The sequence below is a fragment of the Myxine glutinosa genome, chromosome 7 (genome assembly GCF_964187855.1).
Source record: "Myxine glutinosa chromosome 7, kmMyxGlut1.1, whole genome shotgun sequence".
NCBI classification, from domain to species: Eukaryota; Metazoa; Chordata; class Myxini; order Myxiniformes; family Myxinidae; genus Myxine; species Myxine glutinosa.
Genome location: NC_136267.1, coordinates 27,874,400 through 27,889,426, shown reverse-complemented (window position 1 = coordinate 27,889,426; position 15,027 = coordinate 27,874,400). Strand labels below are relative to the sequence as shown.

The 15,027-nt window shown below is 44.4% G+C and overlaps 1 protein-coding gene across 4 annotated transcripts in view; it reads left to right on the top strand.

Annotated features, from left to right (window-relative positions):
- The window catches only part of LOC137416877 (semaphorin-6A), a 727,420-nt gene that overhangs the window by 95,780 nt on the left and 616,613 nt on the right, over positions 1-15,027 (top strand). The window lies entirely within an intron of this gene.

Sequence of the window (15,027 nt, the reverse complement as noted above, 5' to 3'; positions counted from 1 at the left end):
GAGGCAGTTTTTTTTTTATGGCCGGATGCCCTTCCTGACGCCAACCCTCTTAGTCGTCTCTTACGACACGCAGGGATACGGTGTACCTGTTCTAAACCAGGGTACACACCAATGTATGTAGTGTATGGATCATTAAAGAGAAAAGACATTTTTGTTGCCACGAGTCACATTGTTGGTGTTTCATTGTATTATCTGTATCGATTGAAAATTGAATGTCTCATACATGCATTAGATAGATGCGGTAATGCAGTTACAGAACACCATTCATTTTGAAATACAATTTCCTTGGCAGATGAATCACTGACATTTTTCTGCTTTGAAGTAAGTTCTTTGTGAAGAAAAACTCCTGATTCAGCAATCCTATAGTTCTGAGAAACAGCTCCACAAACCTTATACATTTTGAGACAAAGCACAGCATGCCTGTCAGATAGCTTTGATTCTTCACTAAAATTATGAACTTCTTCTTCACCTCTTCTTCCCTTTTTAAGGGTTGAGGTCCTATGGCATCAAGCTTCTGCCCTGCCATGCCCACATGACTCCTCCACTTCCCTCTGTCTTCAGCCAACTAAAGTTAACAAAATTAACTTAACATATTTTACTTCCGACCTTTCATCGTGCTATCCGAGGAAAGAGTAAAAAGTCAGGTAGGAGCAAATCTTAGAAAATACAGTGGATTATTTGAAAATACAATCTGATCTACTACCAAGGTCTCGTTTCCCAACATGTTTGATTGTGAAAGAAGCCACCCTCTTGGTGACCATCTATCCAAGATGCATCGATTTGTTTGTCGTCATTAAAAGGATGTTAAGCTGGAAGACCAATCTGCCTGGCTTATTGGTGAAGATCAGTAGGCGAGTTATCAGCAGCACCCTGAACAAATTCTAAATTCCGATCACCTTCAGTCAAACATCAGGTATGGCCAGGCGCTTCATGAAATACTCTGAAAGATGGCCGACCCCACACGAAGGTGGGTTCATTGAGGCCGTTAAATGTCTTCTCAGTAGTTTTCTTTTGTATCTATTTTTGTATTGATTTATATATTTATTTATTTTGTATACAGAGTCGAGCCTCGTGTAAGAAGGACCACATTACACACGAAAACGTGCACGGACACAGAAAACATACAATATACACCATACTAGTTAAACTTAGTATGGTAATATAATAGTTTGAATGGAAAAGTACAATGATATTTTGCTTCGTGAGGATTTTTTTTTTTTTTATGAAGTGGTCGTCGTCGACATGTTGCATCAAAAACATTACAAAGCAATATTCACATGTTGGTAATCTAGATTGCCCAGTGGGAATAATTGGGGCCGTTTAAGAAGTTGTAGTAGCAACCTTGGTGCATAAAAGTCCTTCATCGTCCATTTTACATCAGCAGTCGAGCAATCAAGCAACCCTCATATTGAAGGGTTTATGTACGAGGTGGAAAGGGCCTTGGTGGGCAGAGCAAGGTTGATTGCTGCTCCAGTTGTGATGAGAACGCTTTGTGTGATTGACAATACCGTTTTTCTTAAACCCACGCACCCTCGTACTTAACTCCCTCATTGAGGCCTGGGACTGCTGGCTCTGGCCCCAAAGGTGCTGGGACACATTAGTAGGCCAATCACATGTCTTGTCACCTCCACATCAAAAACTTTTAGTTTCTTTCTGTCTTTCTCATTCATTCCCTGCCCTTCTTTTTCTGTCCAGCAATTTGTTGATGTATTTATGCCCCTTCGAGATTTAAACTCCAAACTTGTGTTGTTGAAATCAGTAAGGAAGAGCAGAATGGAAAGAAGTAAAACTGTTGACCAGATCTATTATTGTGTATTTCGGAAGAATGTCTTATTGCCGTGCACGTGCGAAGTGAAAAGCGGGGTTAAGCAATTGGGTCACATTGTCTGTCTGTCTCCAAATGTTAGTTTATGATCGAGGAAGAACTTCATTTCAATTGAATGTTATATTTTGAACACAGATTGGAACATGAATCGGAAAACGAACCTGCAGTTTAGCAGTACTTGCACAAAATATGACGACATTTTATGTCATCTCGACCAACCAAATTTGCTGCTTGCAGACACCGCCCATGTCCTCTTCTCTCATGACTGCGCTGGGTAACCTGTTCTATGAACACTTTAGTATCCCATGTTTCAGTCTTCGTTTGTTCCTTATTTACCACTTTGCTTTGGGAAAATTATTTGGAAGTCAAATGGATTTTTTACGACGTAGCCCATAGGGCAAAACTGTCTAGAACAGTGTTTGTCCATCTGTATGTATGTATGTATGTCCACTCAAACGTATACCAATCAGAGCTGAAGATCTGATCACATGACAGGGTGATGTGATTACGTCTGATGTCATGTCTGATGTCATTACGGCGGTACGGCGGCTGACTCTCCTCACACCACCATTTTGATTCCTATGCCGTTCATGTCGAACCTGTCGTATATCACAATCGCCATGTTCTACCGTAACGTTTTTCATTCAGTGCGAAACACAAACAAACCAATTGTTAAAATGACCATCAAATATCGAAAGCATCGGCGTTACGTCTCTTCCAACAAAACGGTATGTGGGTATAATCTAGATTACAGTAGATCTTCTCTCAGTTCTGCTCATAAAACTTACCTCATGGATGTCTGGATTCTTCCCAATTTCTTTGTTTAATGTTATAAACAGAATTAGCGACTGTTTAAAAAGCTAATCATGTGTGTTTGTGGTTTAAAATATTTTGCAAGCCTGGCTACGCCACTGTTAGACTTTCGGTCTTGTTTTGTTTTACTTTGTTGTTAAAAACGTTTGTTTTACAAAATCTTCTTGTCCCCACTCCTCCAACAAGGTCGAAGATGGAGGACATTAAATGAGCTTCTTCCATGACTGATCATCTGTTCATGTGCTATTGTGCACGTGATATTTCAAAAACCGTTGAACATTTAACTTTCCTGTTGCACGTATCTATTCATCATGACATTATCTCAACCTGATTAGATCACGGCTGTAATTGGCTGAATCATGTTCCCATGGCAATCATCTCAGCAACTTGGCTTGTGTATGCAATATTTCAAAAACCGTTAAAGATGTTGTTCACTGAAGCTTGTGGTGAGGCAGTTGCCATGAAACAACCTGCCTTCTCTTCATGGAAGGCAAACAAAATGGAAGGCAATGTCATTTCCTTTCACAAAGCTTGGAAGAAGTGTGTGTCTACCCTCAGGAGTGCCAGGAAGCACTATCTCTCCACACTCAAGATTGAACTCTCAAACCTGTCTCCTTCCTCCAAATCCTGGGGGTGTCTGGTAAAATCTGTTTCTGGTGTTTGTTCCCCCTCCATCCCCTCCCTTAACTCAAATGGCGACACAAATGACACCGCACGTGAAAAAGCCGAAGCCTCAACTCTGTGTTTGCCTCTAAATATTGTGTCCCGAACCCATCTCTCTCTGTACCCACCTAACCCAGTCGAACCCAGCTGCTCCTGGACTCTGTGTCCTTCTCTCCTGACAAGGTGGAGAAGTTTCTTTCAAACCTCGACTCTGATTCTGCAACTGGACCAGATGGCATCAGCCCACGGGTCCTAAAATCCTGCTCTGCCGCTCTATCTCACCCTCTCTCTGTTCTCTTCACCCTCTCTTTTGCTCAAGGTCATGTGCCATCTGCTTGGAAATCGGACCAACATTACCGCTTTATACAAAAAAGATGCTAAAACAGATCCTTGCATCTACAGACCAATCAACTTGCTCCCAATCATCAGCAAGGTCATGGAATCAATCATCGCTTCTGATATCAAATCCTTCCTCTTCTCCAATGGCTTTATCTCGGATCATCAATTTGGATTCAGACCAGGTCATTCTACTCTGGATTTGCTGCTTTTGCAGTCTCAACAATGGATGGAGGTCCTCAATGCCAAATAGGAAATCAGAGCTGTCTCCCGTGACATATAACATGCCTTCGATACGGTCTGGCACCCTGCTCTGCTCACCAAACTCTCCTCCTATGGTATCCATGGAAATCTCCACGCATGGCTTGTGGACTTCCTCTCTGGTCGTCATCAACGTGTGGCCCTGAATGGATTTCTCTCATCTCCCCTTCATGTTCAGGCTGGAGTTCCCCAAGGTAGTGTTCTGGGCCCTGTGCTTTTTGTGGTCTTCATCAATGATCTCTCCATCTCTCTGGAAAATCCTCTCCAACCCTTTGCTGATGACTCCACTCTCTGCCGCTCTATACCTCATCCTTCAGATCGGCAGTCTTCAGCCTCCCCACTCTCTGCAGACCTGGACAAAATCACAGACGGGTCAAACAAGTGGAACATGTCTTTCGATCCTGACAAATATCACACTCTCACTTTGTCTCTCCGAAAAGACCGACTGGACAACCATCCCAACTACTTTCTCAACAATCCTCTCCAAAAAGTTCTGTCACTCAAGCGTTTGGGTCTCACTATCTGCCATGATCTTTCATGGGAAAACCACATTTCCAAGCTGGCCTCCAAAGCCAGTCGCCGACTGGGCATCCTCCGACGTGCGAAGTCCTTCCTTGAGACACCTGAGCTCCTCACCACTTACAAGGCTTTCACCCGCAGCTGAATGGAATACTGCATTCCCCTCTGGGCTGGTGCTCCTGCCTCACACCTAGCTTGTCTTCACGCTGTTGAAACCAAAGCTTTCAGGATCATTGGAATCTCCCATGATAAAGCTAACACCGAAGACCTTTCACTCACTCATCGCAGGCAGGTTGGTGGTCTCTTTGTCTTCTACCGACTCCTCTCTGGCCTCGCTCCCCCAGCTCTCTGTGCTCTGTCCCCCAAATATTCCTGCAGGTCGCACAAGATCTGCCAGCAACCCTTTTCTGGTGAAACTGCCAAAATCGAGACTCTCTGCTCACCTTCACTCTTTCATTCCTCTTTTCTCCTGCCTCTGGAACAAACTCCCTCACTCTCTTCAATCCCACTCCTCCCTCCAGGTCTTTAAAACAGCTGTTCACCACCATCTCATCTTCCCTCATCCAAAACCTTGATCTTTTCTGCCCCCGTTAATTCACCCCAGATCCACTTTTTTGAAATACCGACTTCTTTCCTGGAAGTCCTAGCAGTGTCCATGTGTTTTATAGCTCTCCCACCACCCCCCTTCCACTCCAAAAGGCCTCCTCCCCCAAGCCCCCCCCCTCTCTCAGATCTCCCGATGTCCCTGTTCTGTACTGTTGTACTTGTGTGCTTCCCTCTCTCTTCCCATCTTGTCTCCCGCTTCCTTTATTATGTTTTTTTGTGTCCGTTTGTTTTTTTGTGATTAATGTTAGCTCTTACACGAGCCTCGATGTTGTATACAAAAAAAAGAAGAAAAAGATTTAGCTTTCATATTACACAGATCTATTCCTCATACCACCCAAAAGGTGGGGGACCTTGAGTATGAGCTCCTTGTTGTCTTTGTCTTGGTTTTGATTTCTCTTTGTTGCTATCTCCTGCTTTTTTCTTTTTCTCTTGTAAAGGTGTTTGTATGTTGGGCAATTTGGAAACTCGCTCCAAAGATGCCCAATCCAGTGCGTGGGGATTTTGGTAGTATGCCAAATCCAGGGGCATAAGGTACAGGTAACCCAATTTCTTTCATTACCGTAGTATTTTCAATTGGTTTATTTTGTTTTCCATTATGTTACATATTTATGTGAATGTATGTGAATTACTATTCAGGGCTTTGCTTATCAATGTGTAGTCGATTAAAGGTTGTTGTGATTAAAGGGTCAGGAGCCCTTCTGAGAAAAAGGAGACCGGAAACGGAAGAAGAAAAGACACGAGGTCCTGGAGACGCGACGATTCTTCTTCTTCCTCGCCGAGCTCGACCGGGAGCGGTATCGATTGAGCAACGTAAGAGAATCGGCGTGTAAAAGCCCGTCTGGCGAGAGGAGTTACCGGGACGTGTAACTACCTTTTGACACGTCAAGTCACTGTGGATTCGTGCACGAAACCAAGCAGCTGGCACAGTTCGCCTCCCCGTCTACAAGGCCGCGTACGGGTCGCACCTTGGGCCGCGCGTGCTGGGCAAGCCGCGTGTTGCTTTGCCTGCTTTGCTTTACCCGCTTGGCTTGGCCAGGAGGTGCGCGCTGCAGCCGTTGTTCCCGGTACGGGACGTGCCCGGTGAAAGCACGTCAGGAAGGGTCCGTTCAACCGCCCACGTGCGGAGATCGAACTACAGGCGTACGGAGACATTGAGAGAGACATTGACCATGGAGGGAGTCGGGAGTGGGGCTCACGTGAGGAATGTATAAGATGGCCATCTCAGAGTTATTATAGATGAGTTTACATCTTTGTACTATTGATTGCTGATTGTGGATGGTTGTTGATTGCTCGGGGAATATATCGTTGATTATTCCGGATCCTTGGTGTGGGGTTTCTTATTGATTGGAATTCATATTGATTGCGTTACGAAAGCGCAGAAATAATAGATCTTTCTGGCGGAGTTCTTCTCACGGTCCGGGGGTCACCGAGACCAGGTAGTCACCGGGAGGACCATGTAACAGAATTGGGGGCTCGTCCAAATTACGATTTGCGGATTCGCAATTGGGTCTACGTCCGGGATCTAAAATTGTATAAAATAATAAAATAATATTTTTATTAATCAAATTTATTAATTAAGTATTAATTGGTAAATTTTTGGGGAAATTGGGGTAAAGTCTTGGGTGAAGGTTAACAGGTGTTAACGATAGGCACCATGGCGTTTGTGGCACAGAACTTTGCGGTAACCCCGAGTGAGGCACAGTTCCGAGCGTTACTAAAGTCGGACCTCTTGAAATTGGCCAAACATTTTAACTTGGAGGTCCGAACTAATTTGAGGAAGGCAGAGTTGCAGACCACGGTGATACAGTCTATGGTGGGATTAGGAACATGGGACGAGTTAGCCTGGCAGTGGCTACCCGAAGAACCAGAAGACGTTGAGCTCCGGAAACTGGAGTTGCAATTACGGAGCCAGGAACGGATCAAAGAAGAAGAAAGGAAAGCAGAAGAGAGGAGAGAAGATAAACAAGCAGAGGAAAGGAGAGTGGAACGAGAACTCCAGGAAAGGTTAAAAGAAGAGGAAACGAAAGCAGAAGAGAGGAGAGAAGAGAAACAAGCAGAGGAAAGGAGAGTGGAACGAGAACTCCAGGAAAGGTTAGCAGAAGAAGAAAGGAAAGCAGAAAAGGAAAGAGCAGAAGAAGAAAGGAAAGCAGAAGAGAGGAGAGAAGAGAAACAAGCAGAGGAAAGGAGAGTGGAACGAGAACTCCAGGAAAGGTTAAAAGAAGAAGAAAGGAAAGCAGAAAAGGAAAGAGCAGGAGAAGAAAGGAAAGCAGAAAAGGAAAGAGCAGAAGAAGAAAGGAAAGCAGAAGAGAGGAGAGAAGAGAAACAAGCAGAGGAAAGGAGAGTGGAACGAGAACTCCAGGATAGGTTAGAAGGAAGAAAAGCAGAGGAGAGGAGAGCTGCAAGGGACCTCGAAGCAGAGGAGAGAAAAGCGGAAAGGGAATTAAAGGAACGTGACATGGAGCTTCAGCAAGAAATTAAATTCAAGGAGCTGGAGTTAATGAGAGAACGGGGAGAGGGACCGCCCTTGCTGACGGGGTCGACACCTAGCCAGAATACCTGGGATGTGGGCAGACGTGAGGCTGGTTCCACCCTTCAGTGAAAAGGAAGTCACTAAATTTTTTCCACACTTTGAGAAAGTGGCTCGACAGTTAAACTGGCCGGAGGAGGCCTGGACCATACTAGTACAAAGTGTGCTGGTGGGAAAAGCTCAAGAGATTTATTCGGCGCTACCAATGGACCAATGTGCAGATTATGAGGTATTGAAGAAGCACATCCTCAAAGCCTATGAGTTGGTTCCGGAAGCTTACCGGCAAAAATTCAGGAATGCCAGGAAGAGGGAGAGTGAGACCCATGTGGAGTTTGCCAGAGTGAAAGAAAATATGTTTGATCGGTGGTGTGAGTCAAAAGGAGTCGGGAACGACTTCGAAGCATTGCGTGACCTGATGCTGGTGGAGGAATTTCAACAGTGTGTCCACGAGGACATCAAAGTGTACCTGCAGGAAAAGAAAGTACCGATGTTGTGGGACGCAGCCACCCTGGCAGATGATTATGCCTTAACACACCGGATAGGGGTCCACGAACCTAACTCCTCGCCTAGATCTCCGCAGGGGAGGTGGGGAACAGCAGGTGCGGAGAACGACAATACATGGCGGCAGCCTCGAGAGGATTATGGGGACAACGCGGATACCCCACCTGTTCGAAATCAGAGGGCTGCGGGCCCAAGACAAACTTATTTTTCGGGGGGCCCGAGGCAGACCACGAGTTTTTCCTCCGGGCCTACTTGCGCTTTTTGCAAGAAACCTGGACACTTGATGTCCAGTTGTTACCTCATGAAAAGGGAAGACCCAGAGCGGAGTCCGACTAGTACAACTCCGAATGCGATGGCAAACGTAAGAAATCGCCCACAGAAGAGTTACCAACCATTTATTTATGAGGGGTTGGTCTCACTCAAGGGAGACTTGACTAACCCAAGACCGGTTAGGGTTTTGAGGGACACAGGAGCCCATCAATCCTTAATGCTTGAAGGCATTTTGCCATTGTCAAAGAGTACCGCAACTGGTGATAGTGTTCGGTTACAAGGGATCGGTGGCTGTGTTAGTGCCCCACTTCATGTCATCCATTTGGAATCCGATTTGGTGTCAGGACCGGTCACCGTCGGTTTACAAGCCACGCTTCCTGTAGAGGGAGTATCTGTGATTATCGGAAATGATTTGGCCGGGGGGCAAATTTATGGTAACCCGAGGGTTGGTAAAGAGCACAGCAGGGAAAATAACACCCCACCAGCTCGGGATGGCGACAAAAGTTCCAAGTTATTTGTAGGGGGACTGAACTTCAACACAGAGGAAGAAGTTCTGACCTCTGTCTTCAACAGATATGGGCCGCTGGTGGAAGTGCGGGTGGTAAAAGACAGGGAAACGCAACGGTCAAGAGGGTTCGGCTTTGTCACGTTTGCAAGCACAAGAGACGCCAGAGAGGCAGAGAAGAATTGGAATGGTAAGGATTTGGAGGGTCGGACCATAACAGTAGGGAAGGCATTTCGTAGGCATCGAGAGGTCTACAGAAGAGGACCACTTGGCAGGAGTTTTGGGGTTGGCAGCAGCCGATATTACTATGGAGGCTCCCAGAGGTACGGCACCTCCCGAAAGAATGAATGTCAGAACACTGGCCGAGAAGGAGACCGCCAGTCAGGTAACGGCTGGGACAAGGGGTCCCACCGTAACTGTTAGGAGTCTGGAGAAGTTGAAGCACTATATACGGGGGAGCCGCTGAGCCTAGGCTCCTACACGGACTAACCGTGAACGCCACGTTCTTAAAGGCGTCCATGTAATGAACTTTCCTCCCCGGACTAACCGTGAACTCCACATTCCTTAAGGCGTCCATGTAGGAATACTCCGCTGGGCCTCCCGAAAAAGTGCTATAGAGAGGTTTAAATTTGGGGGCTTTGGGTCACCACCTCTTAACCGTCATTCAAGAGAAATTAGAAGGGGTTGACGCTTGGTCCAGAGGGAATTAATCTAGAGGATTGTGTGAAATTTTGTTGCTTTATTTTTAAGTGATGACTGTGCCCGGGGGAAACTGATGAGTTGGGGGGGGGGGGAGGGGGGGGTGAGTTATCTGGTTTGTTTATCCAAGTTGGCCGGCAAAGAAAGTTTTCGCTGGGTTCAAACTTTCTTTCTTGAAGGGGGGGAGTGTTACATATTTATGTGAATGTATGTGAATTACTATTCAGGGCTTTGCTTTTCAATGTGTAGTCGATTAAAGGTTGTTGTGATTTAAGGGTCAGGAGCCCTTTTGAGAAAAAGGAGACCGGAAACGTAAGAAGAAAAGACACGAGGTCCTGGAGACGCGACGATTCCTCTTCTTCCTCGCCGAGCTCGGACGGGAGCGGTATCGATTGAGCAACGTAAGAGAATCGGCGTGTAAAAGCCCGTCTGGCGAGAGGAGTTACCGGGACGTGTAACTACCTTTTGACACGTCAAGTCACTGTGGGTTCGTGCACGAAACCAAGCAGCTGGCACAGTTCGCCTCCCCGTCTACAAGGCCGCGTACGGGTCGCACCTTGGGCCGCGCGTGCTGGGCAAGCCGCGTGTTGCTTTGCCTGCTTTGCTTTACCCGCTTGGCTTGGCCAGGAGTTGTGCGCAGCAGCCGTTGTTCCCGGTACGGGACGTGCCCGGTGAAAGCACGTCAGGAAGGTTCCGTTCAACCGCCCACGTGCGGAGATCGAACTACAGGCGTACGGAGACATTGAGAGAGACATTGACCATGGAGGGAGTCGGGAGTGGGGCTCACGTGAGGAATGTATAAGATGGCCATCTTAGAGTTATTATAGATGAGTTTACATCTTTGTACTATTGATTGCTGATTGTGGATGGTTGTTGATTGCTCGGGGAATATATCATTGATTATTCCGGATCCTTGGTGTGGGGTTTCTTATTGATTGGAATTCATATTGATTGCGTTACGAAAGCGCAGAAATAATAGATCTTTCTGGCGGAGTTCCTCTCACGGTCCGGGGGTCACCGAGACCAGGTAGTCACCGGGAGGACCACGTAACAATTATATTAATAAAACAAATGAATAGCTCTGTATTAATTTTATAAAACTTTATATTGACTAATTATGAAAAATACACTTGACTCGCTAATTCAAAATGGTTGCAGAGGTTATTCAAATTGGTGAAAATTAAGGTTTGTAAGAGTTTATATATATTTTCTTTATTTATCTTAAATTTGGAGCTATTGCGTTTGCTGCATAGCACAGGGCAATACATAACCCATACGTAACCCATACATAACCCATACATAACCCATACATAAACCATACATAAACCATACATAACTCATACATAATCCAATACATAAACCAGACATAACCCATGCATAAACTATAAACCATACATAACCAATATATAACTCATACGTAACCCATACGTTACCCATATATAAATCGTACGTAACCCATACATAACCCGTACATAAACCATACATAACCCATGCATGAACTATAAACCATACATAAACCATACATAACCCATGCATAAACTATAAACCATACATAACCAATATATAACTCATACATAACCCATACGTAACCCATACATAACCCATACATAACCCATGCATAACCCATAAACCATACATAACCAATATATAACTCATACGTAACTCATACGTTACCCATATATAACTCGTACGTAACCCATACATAACCCGTACATAAACCATACATAACCCATGCATGAACTATAAACCATACATAAACCATGCATAAACTATAAACCATACATAACCAATATATAACTCATACATAACCCATACGTAACCCATATATAACTCATACATAACCCATACATAACCCATACACAACCCATACGTAACCCATACGTAACCCACACATAACCCATACATAAGCCATGCATAACCCATGCATAAACTATAAACCATACATAAACCATACATAACCCATACATAACCCATACATAACGCATACATAACCCATACATAAACCATACATAACCCATAGTCCATTCGCTTGTGTTACTTCTCATTGGGCTCCACTTGGAACTTCCAGTTCAAACTAACAACGATGGCTGCAAGAACACAAAGTTGAACACAATAAGACGGAAATAATTCCAGCGAAAGATTATGCTTATGGACTCGATAGAGATGTTGAACAAGCACTTACGGGGTATGGTGATGGTTGTACATCTCCACAGGACATAGACAGATGTACACGTACATTATACCGACTTCCTGTCCTTTGACCCATACCAACTTTTCAATACTGACAGAAGGATGACGTACAAAAAGAGAGAAGTGAATGAGGATTTGGAATCATGACCTGTGTCCTAAAGACAAAGTAGCACTGGGGAGGAAAGTGAGGAATGTGGCAGCTTGGAAAATTCAATGATATGTTTGGAGCTTTTGGCCAATTTTGAACAATGTTCAAATACATTCCGTCAAATTCATGCATTCGTCACTTTTGATACTGATGCACTAACTGTAATGAAAGTTAATGTACATTAGTTGATGTCTCAATTCAGTTTTGTCCCAAGCTGGTCCGATCTGCCTTTGTAGAGTTCTTGGAAAACAAAGGAAAACAAAGGAAGAAATGCGCTGTTGAAAAACACTGCTATGTTTGTCTTGTGCAACCCGAATGATGTTTGTTTGCATTTTCTGGAGCCATTTTTTGACTGGTTCGGCCTCCGGGTAAAGTATGTAAATTCTTCACTTTTCTATATGGATTCTTCACTTTGGAATAAAAGTTAGTGTGGCGGACGTAATCTCACGATATAATGATTATATGTTGAGGGGCAAGAGGGGTTGGGGGATAATTTATCTGTTTTATAACAAAGTTAAGAAGGGGAGGATGCAGTATTTGGGGAAGTTCATTTTGAAATGTTAAGGGGAGAAAAATAAAATTGAAAAACTGAAAACCATTGGAAATATTACAAGAGAAGAGAGGAGAGGAGGGGAGGGGGAGTGTGACCGGAAAGCAGGAAGAAGAGAAGTTTTGGAGTTACTACAGTCACGTGAAAAAGTAAGTACACCCCATGTAAAGTTTTGACTTTTTCAACATATTTCAACATACAGCTATTTGATCTTCATTTCAACAATATTGATAGATAAAGGTGATATAATATAACAAATATCATGGATCATTTACATTTTGTAGTCCATTGTATAATTTAAATAAACATAAATGCAAATTTCGCATGTGGAAAAGGTCAGTACACCCCTACATTTATCACTACTTCAAATACCTAAAATTAGAATCAGGTGCACCAGCTCAGGTGCAAATGATTAGAACATCGTTAGAGAGGATCTCGGAGGAACCTGTCTTATTTAAACCTCAGACATTTAGTTTGGTTTGCTCTATGTTGTTGAAGTGTGCGGCGTCACCATGCCTAGATCAAAAGAGCTCTCTGAGGCCTTCAGAAAGAAGGTTATAGATGCCTACGAGACTGGGAAGGGATTTAAAAAGATCTCCAAACAATTTGAAATCAATCATTCGACTGTCTGGAAGATCATCTACAAGTGGAGAAGATTCCAAACAACTGCCAACTTGTTCAGGCCAGGCCGCCCCAGCAAGTTCAGCCCGAGAGCAGACCGCAAGATGCTGAAAGAAGTCTCTAAGAGCCCCAGAATATCATCACGGGACCTACAGGTAGCTCTTGCCACTGTTGATGTCAAAGTGCACGAGTCTACCATTAGAAAGAGGCTGCACAAATTTGATCTACATGGGAGGTGTGCCAGGAGGAAACCTTTGCTGTCCAGAAATAACATCAGGGCAAGACTAAAGTTTGCCAATGAACACCTCGGCAAAGACCAGCACTTCTGGAACAATGTGCTCTGGACAGATGAGTCAAAGTTAGAACTATTTGGCCACAGTACCAGAAGACATGTTTGGCGAAAACCAAATGCAGCATTTGACCACAAGAACCTGATACCAACTGTAAAGCATGGTGGTGGAAATATTATGGTTTGGGGCAGCTTTGCTGCATCAGGGCCTGGGCAGCTCACCATCATATAATCCACTATGAATTCTTCATTGTACCAGAGGGTGTTTGAGTATAACGTGAGGCCATCTGTCGGAAAGGTGAAGCTCAACCGAAGGTGGACCTTGCAACATGAGAATGACCCTAAACATACCAGTAAATCCACCAATGAATGGCTGAAAAGAAAGAAATGGAGGGTTCTGGAATGGCCAAGACAAAGCCCAGATCTAAATCCCATCGAGATGTTGTGGGGGGATTTGAAACGAGCTGTGCATGCAAGAAAACCCTCAAACATCGCACAGCTGAAAGAATTCTGCATGGAGGAGTGGGCAACAATTTCTCCCAGTCGATGACAGAGACTGGTAGACAGTTATGAGAAACGCCTACTTGAGGGTGTTTCTGCCAAAGGGGGCAATACCACCTATTAGAGCCAAGGGTGTACTTACTTTTTCCACATGCGAAATTTGCATTTATGTTTATTTAAATTATACAATGGACTACAAAATGTAAATGTTTCATGATATTTGTTATATTATATCACCTTTATCTATCAATATTATAAGCTTCACTGGCTCCCCATCTCCCAGAGAATCCAGTACAAAATCCTCCTCTTGACCTACAAAGCCCTCCATAACCTGGCCCCATCCTACCTGGCTGACCTCCTCTCCAGACACACTCCCACCCGCAACCTCCGCTCTGCTGGTACCAACCTCCTGACCCCCCCCCATCCGGACCAAATTTAGATCCTGGGGGGACAGGGCCTTCTCCATCGCTGCTCCCACCCTCTGGAACTCGCTACCTCACACCATCAGAGACTCCTCCTCACTCACCACATTCAAAACATCACTCAAGACCCACCTGTTCAACACTGCATTCAACATTTAACCCACAGCATCTAACCCCTGACTATCTCCTCTCCTTCTCCCTCCTTTGTGCTTTGAATATTTCCCTATTGATTCTTCTTTTTTTGCAATTGTTTTTATGTTTTGCTATGCATTATGTTTTGCACTCTGTCAAAGCGTCTTTGGGCTTCCTCAAAAGCGCTATATAAAATAAATGCATTATTATTATTATTATTAATATTGTTGAAATGAAGATCAAATAGCTGTATGTTGAAATATGTTGAAAAAGTCAAAACTTTACATGGGGTGTACTTACTTTTTCACGTGACTGTATATTTGTGTGTGCGCGTGTGTGCTCGTTCGTTCGTTCTACGGGGGGGGGGGGGGGGGGGGGGTGGTGGTGGTGTCTGTCAATGAATTGGCCAAATGGACTCTGTTTATGAATTTCCCATTCTTCATACGTAATATAAACAATTAAGTGCAATTGGATTGATTCCTGACGAATAATTCACCTTTGAAGGTGACGTGGAAGTGCCACCGTGTCAGGCAAGCTCCAACCCTCTCCTCCCCCATCGACCAGTGTGCCGTTATTTGTTTAATTCCACAATGCCCTCTTTTGCTGTTGAATTAATACCTTGCTCTGCACGGATTCACTCTGCACGGAT